This window comes from Schistocerca piceifrons, unplaced genomic scaffold, assembly GCF_021461385.2.
Source record: "Schistocerca piceifrons isolate TAMUIC-IGC-003096 unplaced genomic scaffold, iqSchPice1.1 HiC_scaffold_109, whole genome shotgun sequence".
NCBI classification, from domain to species: Eukaryota; Metazoa; Arthropoda; class Insecta; order Orthoptera; family Acrididae; genus Schistocerca; species Schistocerca piceifrons.
Window position 1 is genome coordinate 1 of NW_025726896.1, and position 13,704 is coordinate 13,704.

Genomic DNA, 13,704 nt, shown 5'->3' on the forward strand with positions numbered 1-13,704 from the left:
AATCCGACGTGCCAGCAGAGCGACTGCCGAACTAGCGGGCGCGCCGCCGTGTGTGTGAGACGCGCAGCTTCTCGTTGCACCTCCTGTCATCCGCTTGGCGCGTGCAGCCTTCGACACTCGCGGAAGACGCATCTTGTCCCTGGTGTCCAGTGGATGGCTGGCGCGCGGCCGACCGGCGTATGGCCTGTACGGGGTGTGGAAGTTCCTGTTGGAGGGCGCCACTGCTGGCGATGTGAGCTTCCTCGCATCAGACGAGATGTTTGCGTAATTTGCAGTGCATTCGCACCATTCCTATCGCTGTCCCTGTCCCCGTCCCGACTTGTCCCGACTTTGCTCGACTGCCGCTCGCTGCCGCTCGGGTCGTGGCCCATATAACAGCGCAAGCACAAGAAACGTCTGCAGGAGATGAGGAGACGAGACGAGACGACTAAAGAATAACTTTATGATTACATATCGAAGTAGGAATTGTACACCGCTACACAACAACAGGCGCTGACGTATTTCAGAACATATCTGCCGATTCGTACTGTTTTGTCGTTTTCAAAGACTTCCTGGCGAACTTGGTTAGCACATTCTCCCTCAAACTGAGACAATTACTGCAATTTCGTACTTTATGGTCATTACAGTAGTTTAAAATGCTTAAGCAAGAATCTTTGTCACAACACAACGGTGGTATGGAAAGAGGGCGGTATAAAAAAAAAAAAAAAAGTAAATGAAGGGGAGCCAACAGCACGTGGTGTTCCCAGGCGGTCACCCATCCAAGTACTAACCACGCCCGATGTTGCTTAACTTCGGTGATCGGACGAGAACCGGTGTACTCAACATGGTATGGCCGTTGGCGCCCATATAATGTTGGCGCATGGCAGAATTCGCATTCGGTTCTTATCCCAACACACACAAAATCTTACTTTTCGGTCGAAAGCAGCGCATTTTTTTTTTATTGACAATTCGTCACGTTAGCGCGAACGCAATCCTGAGTTCCAAAACTTATGAGCCGGAAGGACGTGCTTCGTGTTTTTTTTTTTTTTTTGTGAGCTTTATAAATTTATTTATTAACATTACATCGTTACAAGGTAACAACTTTACAACATAAAACATGAACAGAATTGTAATTGTAAGCACTTCCTTCCGCAATCCGACGTGCCAGCAGAGCGACTGCCGAACTAGCGGGCGCGCCGCCGTGTGTGTGAGACGCGCAGCTTCTCGTTGCACCTCCTGTCATCCGCTTGGCGCGTGCAGCCTTCGACACTCGCGGAAGACGCATCTTGTCCCTGGTGTCCAGTGGATGGCTGGCGCGCGGCCGACCGGCGTATGGCCTGTACGGGGTGTGGAAGTTCCTGTTGGAGGGCGCCACTGCTGGCGATGTGAGCTTCCTCGCATCAGACGAGATGTTTGCGTAATTTGCAGTGCATTCGCACCATTCCTATCGCTGTCCCTGTCCCCGTCCCGACTTGTCCCGACTTTGCTCGACTGCCGCTCGCTGCCGCTCGGGTCGTGGCCCATATAACAGCGCAAGCACAAGAAACGTCTGCAGGAGATGAGGAGACGAGACGAGACGACTAAAGAATAACTTTATGATTACATATCGAAGTAGGAATTGTACACCGCTACACAACAACAGGCGCTGACGTATTTCAGAACATATCTGCCGATTCGTACTGTTTTGTCGTTTTCAAAGACTTCCTGGCGAACTTGGTTAGCACATTCTCCCTCAAACTGAGACAATTACTGCAATTTCGTACTTTATGGTCATTACAGTAGTTTAAAATGCTTAAGCAAGAATCTTTGTCACAACACAACGGTGGTATGGAAAGAGGGCGGTATAAAAAAAAAAAAAAAGTAAATGAAGGGGAGCCAACAGCACGTGGTGTTCCCAGGCGGTCACCCATCCAAGTACTAACCACGCCCGATGTTGCTTAACTTCGGTGATCGGACGAGAACCGGTGTACTCAACATGGTATGGCCGTTGGCGCCCATATAATGTTGGCGCATGCAGAATTCGCATTCGGTTCTTATCCCAACACACACAAAATCTTACTTTTCGGTCGAAAGCAGCCGCATTTTTTTTTTATTGACAATTCGTCACGTTAGCGCGAACGCAATCCTGAGTTCCAAAACTTATGAGCCGGAAGGACGTGCTTCGTGTTTTTTTTTTTTTTTTGTGAGCTTTATAAATTTATTTATTAACATTACATCGTTACAAGGTAACAACTTTACAACATAAAACATGAACAGAATTGTAATTGTAAGCACTTCCTTCCGCAATCCGACGTGCCAGCAGAGCGACTGCCGAACTAGCGGGCGCGCCGCCGTGTGTGTGAGACGCGCAGCTTCTCGTTGCACCTCCTGTCATCCGCTTGGCGCGTGCAGCCTTCGACACTCGCGGAAGACGCATCTTGTCCCTGGTGTCCAGTGGATGGCTGGCGCGCGGCCGACCGGCGTATGGCCTGTACGGGGTGTGGAAGTTCCTGTTGGAGGGCGCCACTGCTGGCGATGTGAGCTTCCTCGCATCAGACGAGATGTTTGCGTAATTTGCAGTGCATTCGCACCATTCCTATCGCTGTCCCTGTCCCCGTCCCGACTTGTCCCGACTTTGCTCGACTGCCGCTCGCTGCCGCTCGGGTCGTGGCCCATATAACAGCGCAAGCACAAGAAACGTCTGCAGGAGATGAGGAGACGAGACGAGACGACTAAAGAATAACTTTATGATTACATATCGAAGTAGGAATTGTACACCGCTACACAACAACAGGCGCTGACGTATTTCAGAACATATCTGCCGATTCGTACTGTTTTGTCGTTTTCAAAGACTTCCTGGCGAACTTGGTTAGCACATTCTCCCTCAAACTGAGACAATTACTGCAATTTCGTACTTTATGGTCATTACAGTAGTTTAAAATGCTTAAGCAAGAATCTTTGTCACAACACAACGGTGGTATGGAAAGAGGGCGGTATAAAAAAAAAAAAAAAAGTAAATGAAGGGGAGCCAACAGCACGTGGTGTTCCCAGGCGGTCACCCATCCAAGTACTAACCACGCCCGATGTTGCTTAACTTCGGTGATCGGACGAGAACCGGTGTACTCAACATGGTATGGCCGTTGGCGCCCATATAATGTTGGCGCATGGCAGAATTCGCATTCGGTTCTTATCCCAACACACACAAAATCTTACTTTTCGGTCGAAAGCAGCCGCATTTTTTTTTTTATTGACAATTCGTCACGTTAGCGCGAACGCAATCCTGAGTTCCAAAACTTATGAGCCGGAAGGACGTGCTTCGTGTTTTTTTTTTTTTTTTGTGAGCTTTATAAATTTATTTATTAACATTACATCGTTACAAGGTAACAACTTTACAACATAAAACATGAACAGAATTGTAATTGTAAGCACTTCCTTCCGCAATCCGACGTGCAGCAGAGCGACTGCCGAACTAGCGGGCGCGCCGCCGTGTGTGTGAGACGCGCAGCTTCTCGTTGCACCTCCTGTCATCCGCTTGGCGCGTGCAGCCTTCGACACTCGCGGAAGACGCATCTTGTCCCTGGTGTCCAGTGGATGGCTGGCGCGCGGCCGACCGGCGTATGGCCTGTACGGGGTGTGGAAGTTCCTGTTGGAGGGCGCCACTGCTGGCGATGTGAGCTTCCTCGCATCAGACGAGATGTTTGCGTAATTTGCAGTGCATTCGCACCATTCCTATCGCTGTCCCTGTCCCCGTCCCGACTTGTCCCGACTTTGCTCGACTGCCGCTCGCTGCCGCTCGGGTCGTGGCCCATATAACAGCGCAAGCACAAGAAACGTCTGCAGGAGATGAGGAGACGAGACGAGACGACTAAAGAATAACTTTATGATTACATATCGAAGTAGGAATTGTACACCGCTACACAACAACAGGCGCTGACGTATTTCAGAACATATCTGCCGATTCGTACTGTTTTGTCGTTTTCAAAGACCCTGGCGAACTTGGTTAGCACATTCTCCCTCAAACTGAGACAATTACTGCAATTTCGTACTTTATGGTCATTACAGTAGTTTAAAATGCTTAAGCAAGAATCTTTGTCACAACACAACGGTGGTATGGAAAGAGGGCGGTATAAAAAAAAAAAAAAAAAGTAAATGAAGGGGAGCCAACAGCACGTGGTGTTCCCAGGCGGTCACCCATCCAAGTACTAACCACGCCCGATGTTGCTTAACTTCGGTGATCGGACGAGAACCGGTGTACTCAACATGGTATGGCCGTTGGCGCCCATATAATGTTGGCGCATGGCAGAATTCGCATTCGGTTCTTATCCCAACACACACAAAATCTTACTTTTCGGTCGAAAGCAGCCGCATTTTTTTTTTATTGACAATTCGTCACGTTAGCGCGAACGCAATCCTGAGTTCCAAAACTTATGAGCCGGAAGGACGTGCTTCGTGTTTTTTTTTTTTTTTTGTGAGCTTTATAAATTTATTTATTAACATTACATCGTTACAAGGTAACAACTTTACAACATAAAACATGAACAGAATTGTAATTGTAAGCACTTCCTTCCGCAATCCGACGTGCCAGCAGAGCGACTGCCGAACTAGCGGGCGCGCCGCCGTGTGTGTGAGACGCGCAGCTTCTCGTTGCACCTCCTGTCATCCGCTTGGCGCGTGCAGCCTTCGACACTCGCGGAAGACGCATCTTGTCCCTGGTGTCCAGTGGATGGCTGGCGCGCGGCCGACCGGCGTATGGCCTGTACGGGGTGTGGAAGTTCCTGTTGGAGGGCGCCACTGCTGGCGATGTGAGCTTCCTCGCATCAGACGAGATGTTTGCGTAATTTGCAGTGCATTCGCACCATTCCTATCGCTGTCCCTGTCCCCGTCCCGACTTGTCCCGACTTTGCTCGACTGCCGCTCGCTGCCGCTCGGGTCGTGGCCCATATAACAGCGCAAGCACAAGAAACGTCTGCAGGAGATGAGGAGACGAGACGAGACGACTAAAGAATAACTTTATGATTACATATCGAAGTAGGAATTGTACACCGCTACACAACAACAGGCGCTGACGTATTTCAGAACATATCTGCCGATTCGTACTGTTTTGTCGTTTTCAAAGACTTCCTGGCGAACTTGGTTAGCACATTCTCCCTCAAACTGAGACAATTACTGCAATTTCGTACTTTATGGTCATTACAGTAGTTTAAAATGCTTAAGCAAGAATCTTTGTCACAACACAACGGTGGTATGGAAAGAGGGCGGTATAAAAAAAAAAAAAAAAGTAAATGAAGGGGAGCCAACAGCACGTGGTGTTCCCAGGCGGTCACCCATCCAAGTACTAACCACGCCCGATGTTGCTTAACTTCGGTGATCGGACGAGAACCGGTGTACTCAACATGGTATGGCCGTTGGCGCCCATATAATGTTGGCGCATGGCAGAATTCGCATTCGGTTCTTATCCCAACACACACAAAATCTTACTTTTCGGTCGAAAGCAGCCGCATTTTTTTTTTATTGACAATTCGTCACGTTAGCGCGAACGCAATCCTGAGTTCCAAAACTTATGAGCCGGAAGGACGTGCTTCGTGTTTTTTTTTTTTTTTTGTGAGCTTTATAAATTTATTTATTAACATTACATCGTTACAAGGTAACAACTTTACAACATAAAACATGAACAGAATTGTAATTGTAAGCACTTCCTTCCGCAATCCGACGTGCCAGCAGAGCGACTGCCGAACTAGCGGGCGCGCCGCCGTGTGTGTGAGACGCGCAGCTTCTCGTTGCACCTCCTGTCATCCGCTTGGCGCGTGCAGCCTTCGACACTCGCGGAAGACGCATCTTGTCCCTGGTGTCCAGTGGATGGCTGGCGCGCGGCCGACCGGCGTATGGCCTGTACGGGGTGTGGAAGTTCCTGTTGGAGGGCGCCACTGCTGGCGATGTGAGCTTCCTCGCATCAGACGAGATGTTTGCGTAATTTGCAGTGCATTCGCACCATTCCTATCGCTGTCCCTGTCCCCGTCCCGACTTGTCCCGACTTTGCTCGACTGCCGCTCGCTGCCGCTCGGGTCGTGGCCCATATAACAGCGCAAGCACAAGAAACGTCTGCAGGAGATGAGGAGACGAGACGAGACGACTAAAGAATAACTTTATGATTACATATCGAAGTAGGAATTGTACACCGCTACACAACAACAGGCGCTGACGTATTTCAGAACATATCTGCCGATTCGTACTGTTTTGTCGTTTTCAAAGACTTCCTGGCGAACTTGGTTAGCACATTCTCCCTCAAACTGAGACAATTACTGCAATTTCGTACTTTATGGTCATTACAGTAGTTTAAAATGCTTAAGCAAGAATCTTTGTCACAACACAACGGTGGTATGGAAAGAGGGCGGTATAAAAAAAAAAAAAAAAGTAAATGAAGGGGAGCCAACAGCACGTGGTGTTCCCAGGCGGTCACCCATCCAAGTACTAACCACGCCCGATGTTGCTTAACTTCGGTGATCGGACGAGAACCGGTGTACTCAACATGGTATGGCCGTTGGCGCCCATATAATGTTGGCGCATGGCAGAATTCGCATTCGGTTCTTATCCCAACACACACAAAATCTTACTTTTCGGTCGAAAGCAGCCGCATTTTTTTTTTATTGACAATTCGTCACGTTAGCGCGAACGCAATCCTGAGTTCCAAAACTTATGAGCCGGAAGGACGTGCTTCGTGTTTTTTTTTTTTTTTTTGTGAGCTTTATAAATTTATTTATTAACATTACATCGTTACAAGGTAACAACTTTACAACATAAAACATGAACAGAATTGTAATTGTAAGCACTTCCTTCCGCAATCCGACGTGCCAGCAGAGCGACTGCCGAACTAGCGGGCGCGCCGCCGTGTGTGTGAGACGCGCAGCTTCTCGTTGCACCTCCTGTCATCCGCTTGGCGCGTGCAGCCTTCGACACTCGCGGAAGACGCATCTTGTCCCTGGTGTCCAGTGGATGGCTGGCGCGCGGCCGACCGGCGTATGGCCTGTACGGGGTGTGGAAGTTCCTGTTGGAGGGCGCCACTGCTGGCGATGTGAGCTTCCTCGCATCAGACGAGATGTTTGCGTAATTTGCAGTGCATTCGCACCATTCCTATCGCTGTCCCTGTCCCCGTCCCGACTTGTCCCGACTTTGCTCGACTGCCGCTCGCTGCCGCTCGGGTCGTGGCCCATATAACAGCGCAAGCACAAGAAACGTCTGCAGGAGATGAGGAGACGAGACGAGACGACTAAAGAATAACTTTATGATTACATATCGAAGTAGGAATTGTACACCGCTACACAACAACAGGCGCTGACGTATTTCAGAACATATCTGCCGATTCGTACTGTTTTGTCGTTTTCAAAGACTTCCTGGCGAACTTGGTTAGCACATTCTCCCTCAAACTGAGACAATTACTGCAATTTCGTACTTTATGGTCATTACAGTAGTTTAAAATGCTTAAGCAAGAATCTTTGTCACAACACAACGGTGGTATGGAAAGAGGGCGGTATAAAAAAAAAAAAAAAAGTAAATGAAGGGGAGCCAACAGCACGTGGTGTTCCCAGGCGGTCACCCATCCAAGTACTAACCACGCCCGATGTTGCTTAACTTCGGTGATCGGACGAGAACCGGTGTACTCAACATGGTATGGCCGTTGGCGCCCATATAATGTTGGCGCATGGCAGAATTCGCATTCGGTTCTTATCCCAACACACACAAAATCTTACTTTTCGGTCGAAAGCAGCCGCATTTTTTTTTTATTGACAATTCGTCACGTTAGCGCGAACGCAATCCTGAGTTCCAAAACTTATGAGCCGGAAGGACGTGCTTCGTGTTTTTTTTTTTTTTTTGTGAGCTTTATAAATTTATTTATTAACATTACATCGTTACAAGGTAACAACTTTACAACATAAAACATGAACAGAATTGTAATTGTAAGCACTTCCTTCCGCAATCCGACGTGCCAGCAGAGCGACTGCCGAACTAGCGGGCGCGCCGCCGTGTGTGTGAGACGCGCAGCTTCTCGTTGCACCTCCTGTCATCCGCTTGGCGCGTGCAGCCTTCGACACTCGCGGAAGACGCATCTTGTCCCTGGTGTCCAGTGGATGGCTGGCGCGCGGCCGACCGGCGTATGGCCTGTACGGGGTGTGGAAGTTCCTGTTGGAGGGCGCCACTGCTGGCGATGTGAGCTTCCTCGCATCAGACGAGATGTTTGCGTAATTTGCAGTGCATTCGCACCATTCCTATCGCTGTCCCTGTCCCCGTCCCGACTTGTCCCGACTTTGCTCGACTGCCGCTCGCTGCCGCTCGGGTCGTGGCCCATATAACAGCGCAAGCACAAGAAACGTCTGCAGGAGATGAGGAGACGAGACGAGACGACTAAAGAATAACTTTATGATTACATATCGAAGTAGGAATTGTACACCGCTACACAACAACAGGCGCTGACGTATTTCAGAACATATCTGCCGATTCGTACTGTTTTGTCGTTTTCAAAGACTTCCTGGCGAACTTGGTTAGCACATTCTCCCTCAAACTGAGACAATTACTGCAATTTCGTACTTTATGGTCATTACAGTAGTTTAAAATGCTTAAGCAAGAATCTTTGTCACAACACAACGGTGGTATGGAAAGAGGGCGGTATAAAAAAAAAAAAAAAAGTAAATGAAGGGGAGCCAACAGCACGTGGTGTTCCCAGGCGGTCACCCATCCAAGTACTAACCACGCCCGATGTTGCTTAACTTCGGTGATCGGACGAGAACCGGTGTACTCAACATGGTATGGCCGTTGGCGCCCATATAATGTTGGCGCATGGCAGAATTCGCATTCGGTTCTTATCCCAACACACACAAAATCTTACTTTTCGGTCGAAAGCAGCCGCATTTTTTTTTTATTGACAATTCGTCACGTTAGCGCGAACGCAATCCTGAGTTCCAAAACTTATGAGCCGGAAGGACGTGCTTCGTGTTTTTTTTTTTTTTTTGTGAGCTTTATAAATTTATTTATTAACATTACATCGTTACAAGGTAACAACTTTACAACATAAAACATGAACAGAATTGTAATTGTAAGCACTTCCTTCCGCAATCCGACGTGCCAGCAGAGCGACTGCCGAACTAGCGGGCGCGCCGCCGTGTGTGTGAGACGCGCAGCTTCTCGTTGCACCTCCTGTCATCCGCTTGGCGCGTGCAGCCTTCGACACTCGCGGAAGACGCATCTTGTCCCTGGTGTCCAGTGGATGGCTGGCGCGCGGCCGACCGGCGTATGGCCTGTACGGGGTGTGGAAGTTCCTGTTGGAGGGCGCCACTGCTGGCGATGTGAGCTTCCTCGCATCAGACGAGATGTTTGCGTAATTTGCAGTGCATTCGCACCATTCCTATCGCTGTCCCTGTCCCCGTCCCGACTTGTCCCGACTTTGCTCGACTGCCGCTCGCTGCCGCTCGGGTCGTGGCCCATATAACAGCGCAAGCACAAGAAACGTCTGCAGGAGATGAGGAGACGAGACGAGACGACTAAAGAATAACTTTATGATTACATATCGAAGTAGGAATTGTACACCGCTACACAACAACAGGCGCTGACGTATTTCAGAACATATCTGCCGATTCGTACTGTTTTGTCGTTTTCAAAGACTTCCTGGCGAACTTGGTTAGCACATTCTCCCTCAAACTGAGACAATTACTGCAATTTCGTACTTTATGGTCATTACAGTAGTTTAAAATGCTTAAGCAAGAATCTTTGTCACAACACAACGGTGGTATGGAAAGAGGGCGGTATAAAAAAAAAAAAAAAAGTAAATGAAGGGGAGCCAACAGCACGTGGTGTTCCCAGGCGGTCACCCATCCAAGTACTAACCACGCCCGATGTTGCTTAACTTCGGTGATCGGACGAGAACCGGTGTACTCAACATGGTATGGCCGTTGGCGCCCATATAATGTTGGCGCATGGCAGAATTCGCATTCGGTTCTTATCCCAACACACACAAAATCTTACTTTTCGGTCGAAAGCAGCCGCATTTTTTTTTTATTGACAATTCGTCACGTTAGCGCGAACGCAATCCTGAGTTCCAAAACTTATGAGCCGGAAGGACGTGCTTCGTGTTTTTTTTTTTTTTTTGTGAGCTTTATAAATTTATTTATTAACATTACATCGTTACAAGGTAACAACTTTACAACATAAAACATGAACAGAATTGTAATTGTAAGCACTTCCTTCCGCAATCCGACGTGCCAGCAGAGCGACTGCCGAACTAGCGGGCGCGCCGCCGTGTGTGTGAGACGCGCAGCTTCTCGTTGCACCTCCTGTCATCCGCTTGGCGCGTGCAGCCTTCGACACTCGCGGAAGACGCATCTTGTCCCTGGTGTCCAGTGGATGGCTGGCGCGCGGCCGACCGGCGTATGGCCTGTACGGGGTGTGGAAGTTCCTGTTGGAGGGCGCCACTGCTGGCGATGTGAGCTTCCTCGCATCAGACGAGATGTTTGCGTAATTTGCAGTGCATTCGCACCATTCCTATCGCTGTCCCTGTCCCCGTCCCGACTTGTCCCGACTTTGCTCGACTGCCGCTCGCTGCCGCTCGGGTCGTGGCCCATATAACAGCGCAAGCACAAGAAACGTCTGCAGGAGATGAGGAGACGAGACGAGACGACTAAAGAATAACTTTATGATTACATATCGAAGTAGGAATTGTACACCGCTACACAACAACAGGCGCTGACGTATTTCAGAACATATCTGCCGATTCGTACTGTTTTGTCGTTTTCAAAGACTTCCTGGCGAACTTGGTTAGCACATTCTCCCTCAAACTGAGACAATTACTGCAATTTCGTACTTTATGGTCATTACAGTAGTTTAAAATGCTTAAGCAAGAATCTTTGTCACAACACAACGGTGGTATGGAAAGAGGGCGGTATAAAAAAAAAAAAAAAAGTAAATGAAGGGGAGCCAACAGCACGTGGTGTTCCCAGGCGGTCACCCATCCAAGTACTAACCACGCCCGATGTTGCTTAACTTCGGTGATCGGACGAGAACCGGTGTACTCAACATGGTATGGCCGTTGGCGCCCATATAATGTTGGCGCATGGCAGAATTCGCATTCGGTTCTTATCCCAACACACACAAAATCTTACTTTTCGGTCGAAAGCAGCCGCATTTTTTTTTTATTGACAATTCGTCACGTTAGCGCGAACGCAATCCTGAGTTCCAAAACTTATGAGCCGGAAGGACGTGCTTCGTGTTTTTTTTTTTTTTTTGTGAGCTTTATAAATTTATTTATTAACATTACATCGTTACAAGGTAACAACTTTACAACATAAAACATGAACAGAATTGTAATTGTAAGCACTTCCTTCCGCAATCCGACGTGCCAGCAGAGCGACTGCCGAACTAGCGGGCGCGCCGCCGTGTGTGTGAGACGCGCAGCTTCTCGTTGCACCTCCTGTCATCCGCTTGGCGCGTGCAGCCTTCGACACTCGCGGAAGACGCATCTTGTCCCTGGTGTCCAGTGGATGGCTGGCGCGCGGCCGACCGGCGTATGGCCTGTACGGGGTGTGGAAGTTCCTGTTGGAGGGCGCCACTGCTGGCGATGTGAGCTTCCTCGCATCAGACGAGATGTTTGCGTAATTTGCAGTGCATTCGCACCATTCCTATCGCTGTCCCTGTCCCCGTCCCGACTTGTCCCGACTTTGCTCGACTGCCGCTCGCTGCCGCTCGGGTCGTGGCCCATATAACAGCGCAAGCACAAGAAACGTCTGCAGGAGATGAGGAGACGAGACGAGACGACTAAAGAATAACTTTATGATTACATATCGAAGTAGGAATTGTACACCGCTACACAACAACAGGCGCTGACGTATTTCAGAACATATCTGCCGATTCGTACTGTTTTGTCGTTTTCAAAGACTTCCTGGCGAACTTGGTTAGCACATTCTCCCTCAAACTGAGACAATTACTGCAATTTCGTACTTTATGGTCATTACAGTAGTTTAAAATGCTTAAGCAAGAATCTTTGTCACAACACAACGGTGGTATGGAAAGAGGGCGGTATAAAAAAAAAAAAAAAAGTAAATGAAGGGGAGCCAACAGCACGTGGTGTTCCCAGGCGGTCACCCATCCAAGTACTAACCACGCCCGATGTTGCTTAACTTCGGTGATCGGACGAGAACCGGTGTACTCAACATGGTATGGCCGTTGGCGCCCATATAATGTTGGCGCATGGCAGAATTCGCATTCGGTTCTTATCCCAACACACACAAAATCTTACTTTTCGGTCGAAAGCAGCCGCATTTTTTTTTTATTGACAATTCGTCACGTTAGCGCGAACGCAATCCTGAGTTCCAAAACTTATGAGCCGGAAGGACGTGCTTCGTGTTTTTTTTTTTTTTTTTTGTGAGCTTTATAAATTTATTTATTAACATTACATCGTTACAAGGTAACAACTTTACAACATAAAACATGAACAGAATTGTAATTGTAAGCACTTCCTTCCGCAATCCGACGTGCCAGCAGAGCGACTGCCGAACTAGCGGGCGCGCCGCCGTGTGTGTGAGACGCGCAGCTTCTCGTTGCACCTCCTGTCATCCGCTTGGCGCGTGCAGCCTTCGACACTCGCGGAAGACGCATCTTGTCCCTGGTGTCCAGTGGATGGCTGGCGCGCGGCCGACCGGCGTATGGCCTGTACGGGGTGTGGAAGTTCCTGTTGGAGGGCGCCACTGCTGGCGATGTGAGCTTCCTCGCATCAGACGAGATGTTTGCGTAATTTGCAGTGCATTCGCACCATTCCTATCGCTGTCCCTGTCCCCGTCCCGACTTGTCCCGACTTTGCTCGACTGCCGCTCGCTGCCGCTCGGGTCGTGGCCCATATAACAGCGCAAGCACAAGAAACGTCTGCAGGAGATGAGGAGACGAGACGAGACGACTAAAGAATAACTTTATGATTACATATCGAAGTAGGAATTGTACACCGCTACACAACAACAGGCGCTGACGTATTTCAGAACATATCTGCCGATTCGTACTGTTTTGTCGTTTTCAAAGACTTCCTGGCGAACTTGGTTAGCACATTCTCCCTCAAACTGAGACAATTACTGCAATTTCGTACTTTATGGTCATTACAGTAGTTTAAAATGCTTAAGCAAGAATCTTTGTCACAACACAACGGTGGTATGGAAAGAGGGCGGTATAAAAAAAAAAAAAAAAGTAAATGAAGGGGAGCCAACAGCACGTGGTGTTCCCAGGCGGTCACCCATCCAAGTACTAACCACGCCCGATGTTGCTTAACTTCGGTGATCGGACGAGAACCGGTGTACTCAACATGGTATGGCCGTTGGCGCCCATATAATGTTGGCGCATGGCAGAATTCGCATTCGGTTCTTATCCCAACACACACAAAATCTTACTTTTCGGTCGAAAGCAGCCGCATTTTTTTTTTATTGACAATTCGTCACGTTAGCGCGAACGCAATCCTGAGTTCCAAAACTTATGAGCCGGAAGGACGTGCTTCGTGTTTTTTTTTTTTTTTTGTGAGCTTTATAAATTTATTTATTAACATTACATCGTTACAAGGTAACAACTTTACAACATAAAACATGAACAGAATTGTAATTGTAAGCACTTCCTTCCGCAATCCGACGTGCCAGCAGAGCGACTGCCGAACTAGCGGGCGCGCCGCCGTGTGTGTGAGACGCGCAGCTTCTCGTTGCACCTCCTGTCATCCGCTTGGCGCGTGCAGCC

The 13,704-nt window shown here is 48.8% G+C and overlaps 12 non-coding genes across 12 annotated transcripts; all 12 read right to left on the bottom strand.

Annotated features, from left to right (window-relative positions):
* Nucleotides 1-721: 721 nt before the first annotated feature.
* LOC124727189 lies at nt 722-840 on the bottom strand. Its single transcript, XR_007006981.1, has one exon. It is a non-coding gene; the product is annotated as a 5S ribosomal RNA (ribosomal RNA).
* Nucleotides 841-1,852: 1,012 nt separating this feature from the next.
* LOC124727202 lies at nt 1,853-1,971 on the bottom strand. The gene has a single exon (XR_007006992.1). It is a non-coding gene; the product is annotated as a 5S ribosomal RNA (ribosomal RNA).
* Nucleotides 1,972-2,984: 1,013 nt separating this feature from the next.
* Nucleotides 2,985-3,103, bottom strand: LOC124727214. The gene has a single exon (XR_007007003.1). It is a non-coding gene; the product is annotated as a 5S ribosomal RNA (ribosomal RNA).
* A 1,013-nt stretch (nt 3,104-4,116) lies between these two features.
* On the bottom strand, nt 4,117-4,235 carry LOC124727226. The gene has a single exon (XR_007007014.1). It is a non-coding gene; the product is annotated as a 5S ribosomal RNA (ribosomal RNA).
* Nucleotides 4,236-5,249: 1,014 nt separating this feature from the next.
* Nucleotides 5,250-5,368, bottom strand: LOC124727231. Its single transcript, XR_007007018.1, has one exon. It is a non-coding gene; the product is annotated as a 5S ribosomal RNA (ribosomal RNA).
* A 1,014-nt stretch (nt 5,369-6,382) lies between these two features.
* Nucleotides 6,383-6,501, bottom strand: LOC124727190. Its single transcript, XR_007006982.1, has one exon. It is a non-coding gene; the product is annotated as a 5S ribosomal RNA (ribosomal RNA).
* Nucleotides 6,502-7,516: 1,015 nt separating this feature from the next.
* On the bottom strand, nt 7,517-7,635 carry LOC124727191. The gene has a single exon (XR_007006983.1). It is a non-coding gene; the product is annotated as a 5S ribosomal RNA (ribosomal RNA).
* A 1,014-nt stretch (nt 7,636-8,649) lies between these two features.
* Nucleotides 8,650-8,768, bottom strand: LOC124727192. The gene has a single exon (XR_007006984.1). It is a non-coding gene; the product is annotated as a 5S ribosomal RNA (ribosomal RNA).
* Nucleotides 8,769-9,782: 1,014 nt separating this feature from the next.
* On the bottom strand, nt 9,783-9,901 carry LOC124727195. The gene has a single exon (XR_007006985.1). It is a non-coding gene; the product is annotated as a 5S ribosomal RNA (ribosomal RNA).
* Nucleotides 9,902-10,915: 1,014 nt separating this feature from the next.
* Nucleotides 10,916-11,034, bottom strand: LOC124727196. Its single transcript, XR_007006986.1, has one exon. It is a non-coding gene; the product is annotated as a 5S ribosomal RNA (ribosomal RNA).
* Nucleotides 11,035-12,048: 1,014 nt separating this feature from the next.
* On the bottom strand, nt 12,049-12,167 carry LOC124727197. Its single transcript, XR_007006987.1, has one exon. It is a non-coding gene; the product is annotated as a 5S ribosomal RNA (ribosomal RNA).
* Nucleotides 12,168-13,183: 1,016 nt separating this feature from the next.
* Nucleotides 13,184-13,302, bottom strand: LOC124727198. Its single transcript, XR_007006988.1, has one exon. It is a non-coding gene; the product is annotated as a 5S ribosomal RNA (ribosomal RNA).
* Between the last annotated feature and the right edge of the window lie 402 nt (nt 13,303-13,704).